This window comes from Sminthopsis crassicaudata, chromosome 4, assembly GCF_048593235.1.
Source record: "Sminthopsis crassicaudata isolate SCR6 chromosome 4, ASM4859323v1, whole genome shotgun sequence".
Lineage (NCBI taxonomy): Eukaryota > Metazoa > Chordata > Mammalia > Dasyuromorphia > Dasyuridae > Sminthopsis > Sminthopsis crassicaudata.
This window is the reverse complement of record NC_133620.1, coordinates 142,298,666-142,310,428: the sequence shown is the minus strand read 5'-3', so window position 1 is coordinate 142,310,428 and position 11,763 is coordinate 142,298,666.

Below are 11,763 nucleotides of genomic sequence, written 5' to 3'. Positions count from 1 at the left end.
ATTTAAAAATTCTGAAATTTGTGTTAAAGAAAAGATAGGCTAAGTGCTTAGCATTGTTTGTTTAGGAGGTCAGATTAGTGATTGTTCAGATGCCTAAAAATTGTGACTAATTCAGTAACTTTCGTCGTAAAAGTATTATGGCTGTGAAGCATATTTGCAGTTCAAACTGCATCTGTTTTCCTGTTACAAGATTGGTATTTTAGTTACACATAGTCTCCAGGTTTATTCTCAATCTAGAGTCAAAAACTCTTTAAGACATGGACTGAAACATTGTATCCACAGAAGTTTTAAAAAGTAATTCGATACCATGATGATTAACATTTATAACCAACTTCTCTTTTCCTTAGCTATTTTTTTGAAACTGTAGTATTGTTCTCTGATGAAAAATAAGTTTTAGTAGGGCCTTTTACCCGTTTAAAGAATAGATTTGAAGTTCTGAATTTCAGAAACGAAAGTTTACCTCATTACTGAGGTAGTTAAGAATTTTGTTGCCAGAGATTCATTGTTGACTTCTTTTCACTTTATGCTTTGGCAGTTTTATGCTTTTGGCCAATCCCAGAAGGGAAAAATCTGATTTTAATCCAGGAAGGTATAAAACCAGAGTCTCCTGAAATATAGTGTAGCAACCCACTATTTTGTTCCTGTGCTTCCATGAACTAAAAGTAACAAGAGAGGGAGCGTTAGGGACCTAAAAGTAAATAATACCTCTAGTATATAGACCTGCCCCAAACTTTCTTTTCTTTTGGTGAACTCCTGAAGTGACTGTATTGAAGGTCAAGTGTGCTGACTTCAAAACAAAATTTAGTTTCAGGTACTGACAACCATCATCATACTTTAATTTTATCTTGAAACTGGAGACATTTCAGATTTTGTTAAATTTTAATTTCATTCTGACGAATCAAAAAGTTTCTAATGAATTGTCTTGTTATCTCTTTTAAAAAGTCCACATCACTAGGATCTTTACTTCTCTTAACTTTACGCCCTGCTCTCCATGTGATAAACATGGTTTGAGTAGGGTTCCTGACTGATGCTTATCAGTCAGTTCACTTGGGTCTTATTTCTTCATCTGTAAAATTAGGGAATTGAATCAGATTTTTGGAAAAGGTCCTTTCAGATCTACTTTTTTTGAGCCTAGTAATAACTTAAGATCTATGAAGATTGTTAAGCGTTTTTGGGTGCATTGAAGACACAGTAGGGCATAGTATGTTGGGCACTGGACCTCTCGGGAATACTAAGATTCAAATCTCAATTCAATGATGCCAGATCACTTAATCTTTTAGCCTCAGTTTTCTCATTTTGCAAAGGAGAATCTGGTCTGAATAGATGTCTAAAATGACTTTCAGGTCTAAAATGTATGGGTCTTTAAAGAAGGAAATCTACCTTATATTACCAAGTGAAAAGTAGAATTTCAAGAGTAGCTCTTGAAAACTGAATCCCATGGGGCAAAGAAGCATGAAACTTGTTTTATATAGAGAGGATCATCTCATTCATCCTCAGTAGCCACTTGTACTGAATTAAGTGTTAATGTTCTAGGTTTTGAATCTACCCTATAGGCCCAAGTCACTGGAATGGATTGAATGGTGTTCTACTGTGGGGGAAAAAATGCTTGGAGTCAGAAGACCCAGGTTCTAATCCTGACTGATGCTTATTACCTAGGGCAAGTCATTTAATCTCCCATGGCTTCAGTTTGCTTATTTGTAAAATGGTGCTGGAATAGTTGGTGTTTAGAGATCCTTTCCATTTATACTTGTCATCCTATACCTTTGTAATAATCATCAAAGTGCACTTATTATATTTAGATGTACTGCAATTTGTGTTTTACTGAGGGTTATCCTGATAATTAGACCTGCTTCTTAGAATTTAGCAGAAAAACATGAAGTTCGCTGATGACTAGTTGTTATGGGAATTTCACATGAAGAGGACAAATAAAGAGGCTGTTTGTTCTTTGATTGCTAAGGCTATGTGAGTACCAGATATAATTCTTTTTTTTCCTCTGAGGCTGGGGTTAAGTGACTTGCCCAGGGCCACACAGCTAGGAAATATTAAGTAATGTTGTGTATGCCAGTAGAATACTTAAAGTGGACTTCAAGTGAAAAGAGGAATAAATTTAACTGAAGTTTAATGTAAATTCAGGCATATTTTTCTACTCCAATAATCTCATTGATATACTGGTACATAGCATAATTCTCAACTCTTTATTCTATGTTATTCTTATATAATATATAGTAATGTAATAATAGCTCTGTTATTATTAACATGGTAGGTCTATAGGAAGTCTACCAAATGTGCTCGAAAAGGGAAATAGACTCACATGTACACATACACATGAAGCACTTGAAGCATAACTATGAAGGCATATAACTTATCTGTATCGATGCAATTTTCCAAAAGCATGAAACTCTTAAGAATCAGATATTAACACCAGTCCTGAAGTCAGGAGGGCCCAAGTTCAAATTTGGTCTCAGACACTTAACACTATGTTAACCTGTGTTAACAGCTGTGTGACCCTAGGCAAGTCACTTAACCCCAATTGCCTCAGCCAAAAAAAGGAAAAAAAAAATCAGATTTAAGTATTTTTAAAAGTTGAATTTATAGTAGTTTCCTTTAAAAATCTTGATTTGGTTTTGCTGCTATTTTTTGGTGTAACTTATGCATTTTCAGTTTGACCCTTGAATTTCCTTTAATTTCCTGATGTGGAAAGCACTTGGAAATGGAAATGGTAAAAGTAAAAAACATCTTATATGTATTCAGTTGTTTAGGTTTTATTACTATATTTATTAATAGGTAGTTCTATGATAGTTGCTCTGTTAAATAGAAGTTACCATTTTACCAACTTAAGTTTAATTGTGGGCTTCCTGAGCAGAATCAGCCTATAAATTTTTTTTGTAACAAACCTAGCATTTAATCTGCAGATATTTAATTTGAAGTCGATACCATTTCTGAAAATGCAGTGACTTGTTGAATCATTAAAATGTTTCAGTTTACATGCACAAAGCCAAATATGTGACCATATTTTCCTCCCAAGGAGCTGATATCCTTTATAGAACAGTATTTGAAAAATACTGATCTATATGTATTTTTCCAGTTTATGATGTTAAAAGTAGAATATTAGTAAAAACTAATATTAGATTTTTATATCCACTGAATCTTCAAATAGGATCTTCTATTGATGTCAAATTAGAATTTTAGAATTTTGAAAAGAAAATAGTTATAATTTAGCTTCACTGAGATTGAAAGAACTCATGACTTGTCTATAGTTTAAGATTCAGGAGTAGAATCCATTCCCATTGACCTGGGAAATTATTTTGAAAGAACTTTTTCATGTTTAGGTTCATGATGTAAATTCAGACATTCCCAAAATTACTTCTATGATAAAAAGAAATAATTTTTAATAGAGCACCTTAGTAGCAAAGTATATATAGTAAAATTAGGAATTAGGTGGATTTTCTAAGAAATAGACCAGAGATTGTCCCCAAAATTTGTGTTTTCTTATAATCAGGGTAGCATATAATAATCAGGTAAGCTGGTTCTTAATTAACAGTAACTGACCTTTATTGTTTCAGAAACTTTTATATACATTTTCATTTAATCCTCATAACAACACTCTGAAATTGGGCAGCAAAGGAAAACAAAATAAAATTTCTTGTATACTTCCATCAATTATGCACTAAAATCTGGTTATAGGAAAAGGTATTTATTGCACATCACCTAGTTTAACCTAGTGGTAATGTGAGTAGTTATTCATATTCATATTCAATATGACAGATTTATTTTGGTAATCTCTTCTAGTACTTTTTTTGAAATTTCCATTATTTTAAGAGTGAGATTCCACAAAGTTACATTACATTCAAATGGAATATTGTTTTCTTTAGTGTTGAGCTAGTATTCATCTTTAACCATTTTTGTTTATTTTTTAAATTTTTTATGTTTTTCATTCACTACTTCTTAGCTTAAAGTCTGAGAGGTTCATGAAACTCTTATTATTGTACATGTTCTTCTGAATTGTACCATTTAATTCTGTTTTGTTTTTCATTGTTACTTCTATTGATGGCTTTATTCCCAAATTGGGTAGTAAGCTCTTTGAGAGGAGGGCTCCTTTTTTTTCCTTTTTTAAAAAATATTTGTAAAATACCATGCAGTGCTTCTTTTTAATCATCTTTGCCTTCAAAGGAGGTTACACTTCATTTTGAGAAACAATGTAGATACAAAGTACTTACTGGACGGAAGAAGTTGGATACTAGCACCTCCTGAGACCAGGATGGCATTCCTATAGATAGAAACACTTGAACTGAGCTTTGAAGGAAGTTAAAGGTTCTTGGAGACAAAGTCAGAAATCATAGATACATTCCAGGCATAGGGCATGGAGTTTGCAAAAGCATGACAAGAAGATGGAATGCCCTAGATAGGAAATAGCAAATAGGTTAGCCAGTTTGGAACAGGATGTGAAAGAGAGTAGGTAAAATAAGTCTTTGGTATATTTCATTCTGGAGGCAAGACAGCCATGAAGCTTTTTGAAGTGGGTAGTCATTAATGTGGTCAGATCTATACTTTTAGAATTTGGCAGCTATATGGAGAATAGATTTGAGACTTTAGTTAGGGATTCCAATTAGAAGATCACTGCCATAGTTAGTTAGGGATTCCAATTAGAAGATCACTGCCATAGTCCAAGAAGGAAGTAATGGGGGCCTGAATTAGAGCGATATCTGTATAAGGCAAGAGAAAGATGACAATCTTCCAACCTCATCATTTAACCATATTCCTCCGTACAAAATGTGATTTTTTTTTAAAGCACTTCATCTTTTTCAACCTTTCTGTAACATTGGACACAAAATTGAGAAAGGACCTCAATACTATCTTGTCTAACTTATCAGTGAAAAGAATCCCTACATAACATATTGACAAGTACTCCAATTTCTGTTTTAAAATACTTCAGTGATGCCTATTTTTTTTTTAAATTACATATTTTGCATTTATCTGTTTACTTGTCAATTCCTCCCCTTCTTTTTTTAATTATAACTTTTTATTGACAGAGCATATGCCTGGGTAATTTTTTACAACATTGTCCTTGCACTCACTTCTATTCGGACTTTTCCCTTCCCTCCCTCCAGCCCTTCCCCTAGATGGCAAGTAGTCTTATACATGTTAATTATGTTATAGTGTATCCTAGATACCATATATGTGTGCAGAACTGAATAGTTCTCTTATTGCACAGGGAGAATTGGATTTAGAAGGTAAAAATAACCTGGGAAGAAAAACAAAAGTGCAAACAGTTTATACTCATTTCTCAGTGTTCCTGTTCTGGGTGTGGTTGATTCTGTCCAACTGGAAGTGAGTTGGATCTTCTTTATGTTGAAGATATCCACTTCCATTAGAATATATCTTCATACAGTATTGTTGTTGAAGTGTATAGTGATCTGCTCATTTCACTCAGCATCAGTTCATGTAAGTCTCTCCAAGCCTCATCCTGCTGGTCATTTCTTACAGAACAATAATATTCCATAACATTCATATACCACAATTTACCCAACTATTCTCCAATTGATGGGCATCCATTCATTTTCCAGTTTCTAGCCACTACAGAAAGGGCTGCCACATACATTTTGGCACATAGAGGTCCCTTACCCTTCTTTAGTATTTCTTTGGGATATAAGCTCAATAGTAGCACTGCTGGATCAAAGGGTATACACAGTTTGATAATTTTTGGGCATAAATCCAGATTGCTCTCCAGAATGGTTGGATTCATTCACAACTCCACCAGCAATACATCAATGTCCCAGTTTTCCCACAGTCCCTCCAACATTATTATCTTTTCCTGTCATCTTAGCCAATCTGATAGGTGTGTAGTGGTATCTCAGAGTTGTCTTAATTTGCATTTCTCTGATCAATAGTGATTTGGAACACTTTCGTATGAGTGGAAATAGTTTCAATTTCATCATCTGAAAATTGTTCATATCCTCTGACCATTTATCAATTGGAGAATGGCTTGATTTCTTATAAATTAGGGTGAGTTCTCTATATATTTTGGAAATGAGGCCTTTATCACAACCTTTAACTGTAAAAATGTTTTCCCATTTTGTTGTTTTCCTTCTAATTTTGTTTGCATTAGTTTATTTGTACAAAGTCTTTTTAATTCGATGTAATCAAAATTTTCTATTTTGTGATCAATAATCTAGTTCTTTGGTCACAAATTCCTTCCTCCTCCACAAGTCTGAGAGGTAAACTATCCTATGTTTCTCTAATTTGTTTATGATTTTGTTCTTTATGTCTAAATCATGGACCCATTTTGATTTTATCTTGGTATATGGTGTTAAGTGTGGGTCCATGCCTAAATTCTGCCATACTAATTTCCAGTTTTCTTAGCAGTTTTTGTCAAATAGTGAATTCTTGTCCCAAAAGTTAGGATCTCCTGGTTTGTCAAACTAGATTTCTATAGTTCTACACTATTTTGTCCTGTGAAACTAACCTATTCCATTTTTCAACTAATCTATTTCTTAGCCAGTACCAAATGGTTTTGGTAACTGCTGCTTTATAATATAGTTTTAAATCAGGTACAGCTAGGGCACTTTCATTTGATTTTTTTTTTTTTTTGCATTAATTCCCTTGAAATTCTTGATCTTTTCTTCTTCCATATGAATTTTATTATTTTTTCTAGATCATTAAAATAGTTTCTTGCGAGTCTGATTGGTATGGCACTAAATAAATAGATTAGTTTAGGGAGTATTGTCATCTTTATTATATTCACTTGGCCTATCCAAGAGCACTTAATGTCTTTCCAATTATTTAAATCTGACGTTATTTGTGTGGAAAGTGTTTTGTAATTTTGCTTATATAATTCCTGACTTTCCTTTGGTAGATGGATTCCCAAATATTTTATGCTATCTATAGTTATTTTGAATGGAATTTCTCTTTGTATCTCTTGCTGTTGGATTTTGTTGGTGATATATAAAAATGCTGACAATTTATGTGGATTTATTTTGATACAGGATACAAATCCTGCAACTTTGATAAAGTTGTGAATTATTTTTAGTAGCTTTTTAGTAGAATCTCTGGGGTTCTCTTAAGTATACCATCATATTATCTGCAAAGAGTGATAGTTTGTTTTCCTCATTACCTACTCTAATTCCTTTAATCTCTCTCTACTCTTATTGCCGAGACGCCTATTCTTTTACGTAGTAACTTCTACTTTTGGACAGCTCTAATTATTGGAAGTGTTTCCAACATTAAACCCAAAATTGTATCTTTGTAACTTCTTCAACCACCTCTATCTGCTTCTGCTTTCTAGGGCCAAATTGAGCAAATCAAATCTCTTCTTCTACATAGCAGACCTTCAGATCTTTAGGTTAATTAAGTAACCATAGTCTCTTCATCTAATTCTCACATGATAGTGGATTCAAAATCCCTCCAAGCAGTGTCATATGGAAATTTGATGAGCATGGTTTGTGCCTTAAATATTAGACAGTTTTCAAGGATGGGAGAGCATTTTTGTCAAAGGAAAAGGTCTAATATATTCAGGAGAAGGGGAGAGGGAAAGGGAGAGGTGACAGATTACCATACCCATCCCAAATTCCTTGCCCAGGTGTTCCATAATATATTTCAATGATGAAAACTTATGTTTCTCTTTTCTTTGATTATTGTATGTTCTAGACTTCCCTCTTTTGACACTTAATTGTATTTTGACGCTGATTTTCTCTGGGTTTTCATGACATTGCTCTCTTAGTTTTCCTTTGACCTGTCTAAGCATCCTCTGTATCCTTTACTGGAACATCATTCATGTCAAAACTCCTAATTTAGGTGAAAATCAAAGTTCTGTCCTGGGTCCCTGTCTTTTTCCTCCCTAGACTTACTTGCATTAGCTCCTATGTATTTAATCATCTTTATACAGACCAATTCCAAAATTCATATCTAGGGAGCCCTAGTCATCAAATGCCTACTGGACATTTTGAAGTGAAGATACTACAGATACTCCTAATTCTTACATGTTTTAAAGACAGAACTCATTCTCTAAAACCTTTTCCTCTTCCAGACTAATCCTTTTTCTGTTTCAGGGCATCACTGTCTTTTCCAGTCATCCATGAATGCAGCATCATTTTGTGATTTTTTTTTTTTTAACATGTATTTAGTCATCTCAAATTTGATTTTTACCTCAACATTTTCATCCAGAAATTCTATTCAAAATAACTAGAGCATACAAAATATTTGGGAACCTACAAGGCACAACTGGGATCTATTTGAAACAATTTTTTAAAATATCTTTTGCAGACATAATTGGAGAAATAGTAATTGTTCATGGGTAGGGATAATTTTTTTTTTATAATTATAAAATTTTTTTGACAGTATATATGCATGAGTAATTTTTTTTTTAATAACATTATCCCTTGTATTCATTTTTCCAAATTATCCCCTCTCTCCCTCTACTCCCTCCCCTAGATGACAGGCAATCCCATACATTTTACATGTGTTAACAATATAACCTAGATACAATATATGTGTGTAAATCCCATTTTCTTGTTGGACGTTAAGTATTAGATTCCGAAGGTGTAAGTAACCTGGGTAGATAGACAGTAGTGCTAACAATTTACATTCACTTCCCAGTGTTCCTTCTCTGGGTGTAGTTGTTTCTGTCCATCATTGATCAACTGGAAGTGAGTTGGATCTTCTTTATGTTGAAGATATCCACTTCCATCAGAATACATCTTCATACAACATTGACGTGTACAGCGATCTTCTGTTCTATTCATTTCACTCAGCATCAGTTGATGTAAGTCTCTCCAAGCCTCTCTGTATACCTCCTGCTGGTCATTTCTTACAGAGCAATAATATTCCATAACCTTCATATACCATAATTCACCCAACCATTCTCCAGTTGATGAACATCCATTCATCTTCCAGTTTCTAGCCACTATGAAAAGAGCTGCCACAAACATTTTGGCACATACAGGTCCCTTTCCCCTCCTCAGTATTTCTTTGGGATATAAGCCCAATAGCAGCAATGCTGGATCAAAGGGTATGCACAGTTTGATAACTTTTTGGGCATAGTTCCAAATTGCTCTCCAGAATGGTTGGATTCTTTCACAACTCCACCAACAATGTATTAGTGTCCCAGTTTTCCCACAAGGGATAATTTATTTAACAGCATACTAATTAAACTCAATTTTTCTTTTCTAATCTCTTCCCTTAAATGTAGTCTGCAACTTTTCCAGGCCCTTAATCACCTCTTATCTAGATTAATGCTTCCTAAATTTTTTCTGCTCTTGATTCCTTTTCCACCCTGAGAAATTTTTATGTGACCCTAGGTGTGTATGTGTATATATATATATATATATATATATATATATATATATATATATATATATATATATATATATATATATATAATTGAATAAGTATACATAACAAACATTTTTTGATAATGAGAATTTTGTGACCCCCATGTTCAAGTTATGAGACTGCATATGGGATCATGACCCACAATTTAAGAAAGTGGGAGTTGGAGTATTATAGGCTCCTGAATATCCTTGCCTCAGTTTTTTCCTTCATTTTAAATCTGTTTAGCTTAAACAACCTCCAAAGTGATTTTCCCTTTGTATAGGTCTAAGCATGTTACCCCATTATTCTATCTTCAATGGTTTCATGTTACTTGATATTTAAAGTGCTTCTCAACTTGGCTGTATCCTACTTTTCCACATATTACATATTAAATGCTTTCCTATGTTCTAGCCAAACTAGCCTTTATTTTTCTTATTACAGTTCAACTTCCTTCTCTTTATCCTTGCACTGATTGTCTCTTGTACCTAAAATGCACTCCTTCCTTTCTTATGCTTTATGAGACTTCATGATTACTCTCTGCTTTTGGTCCCACCACCCACTTCATAACATTGTATCTATTTTGTGTGTGTGTGCGTGGAGTGGGGGGTGTTAGTGGAGGTGGTATATATACCTATGATATTTTTGCTCCAGAAATGTAATTTAACGGCAGGGACTTTATCAGTGTGTACAGTGCTAGAAGTATATAATTTCTTGTTCATCAACAATAGATTATTAACTGCTCTGCTCACTTAGATCACTTACTTAGAACTTAGAATATTCTTCTACCCTTTGGTATTATTACTATCCAGTCAGTTACTATATGCTGTAGATTCTTCCTTCACATCTCTCATCTTATTTACACAGCCACCATGATAATTGAGTTCCTTATTATCTTTCACTTAGATTATTATAGTAGTATTTGAGATGTTTTATGATAGTATTTTAGCGCTTAAACTTTTTCCATTTAGCCAAGAAATTTTTACACAATCCTGGGTATACATAAAATAGATTATAAATCAAATATTTACTAAAAGTAAATCATTATTTTGCTACTCCTCCACATGGGCTCTTGACCCAAACTTTAAGAAGCTTTGCTGTATCTGACATTCTGTATGATCCTGGGTAAGTGACTTTTGAGCTCCAATGAAATGGGGACAGTATTCATAGTCATACTAAATACTTATTTTAAAAACAAAATGAAATATTTATTTATAAGGTTTGTGAAGAAATAAAGTGTTATATTAGAACTTTCCAACAACCTTGTGAAATGGGTACTGTAGATATCCAGTTATCATTGCTGTTTTATAAATAGGCTTTGATTAAGTGATTTGTCTAGGGTCACATAGTAATTGTAGGAAGGGAAGTTTGAATATAGATGTAATGTGCTCAGGTACAGACCTTTGTCCACTATTCCTTCAGCTTTCAAGCTGATACTAGTAATAACCTTCTAAGGTTTGCATTAAGGCTTTTCACCCTCTCTCCCTACCCCTGCCTCCTCTTGCTCTCTCCCCAATGGTTCTTTGAGAGTAGATTAAAGTATTAGTATCCTCATTTTAGAGCTAAGAAAATAGATTGAATCTTATCAATAAACATTAAGTGCCAACTATTCACTGTGCTAAGTGCTGGGGATTTAAACAAAAACAAAAACAAAATTTTAGTCCTTGCTCTCAAGAAACCTAAAATGTGAGGGAGAGATAAGTAAACAAATATTTACAAACTATACAATTTAGTTTAGGAACTAAATAAGACAGGAGAGGCACCAGAATTAAGATTATTTGGGAAAGCCTTCCTATAGAAAGATAAAGAGGAAGACTTAGTTTAGGAACTAAATAAGACAGGAGAGGCACCAGAATTAAGATTATTTGGGAAAGCCTTCCTATAGCAAGATAAAGAGGAAGACTTATCTGTATGACTGAGATAGGAAGTGAGGAACTGAGTAGTTAGGGTGTTTGTGGGAAAGTTAATATATATGTTGAAATTACATAATGTGAGATTAGGAGTTTGGAAAGAAAAATTGTGAATTGTACTAAATTCATTGAAGATGGAATAGTATGAAGGTCTGTTGACAACATCTTACCAGTGTTTTGATTGAGTGGTAGTGTTGAATAATATGAATCTCAAAAGAGGAGAGATTATAGGGAGTGAACTAATAAGTGGCAATGGAGAACAAAGATTATTCCAACATAACTTGGACCAGTAAATGGGAATCAGTGAAAGTGCAGCCAATACTAGAAAGAGTGGCCCAGGGAAGTTGTATCATCAGAGTTGAATTAGGTTTCTGCAATATCTGAAAGATTTAATAGTGGGAGAGAAGAAGTTTTAAGATTAAGGTAAGTTTGTTGCCTATGGAATATGCATTTCAGAGTACAGTTGAAGGGGAAGGGAATTAATTTGGTTGAAACTTGGGGGGGAAGGTTGAAGGGGAAGTGAAAAAAGCAATCAGATGGAGATACCGTT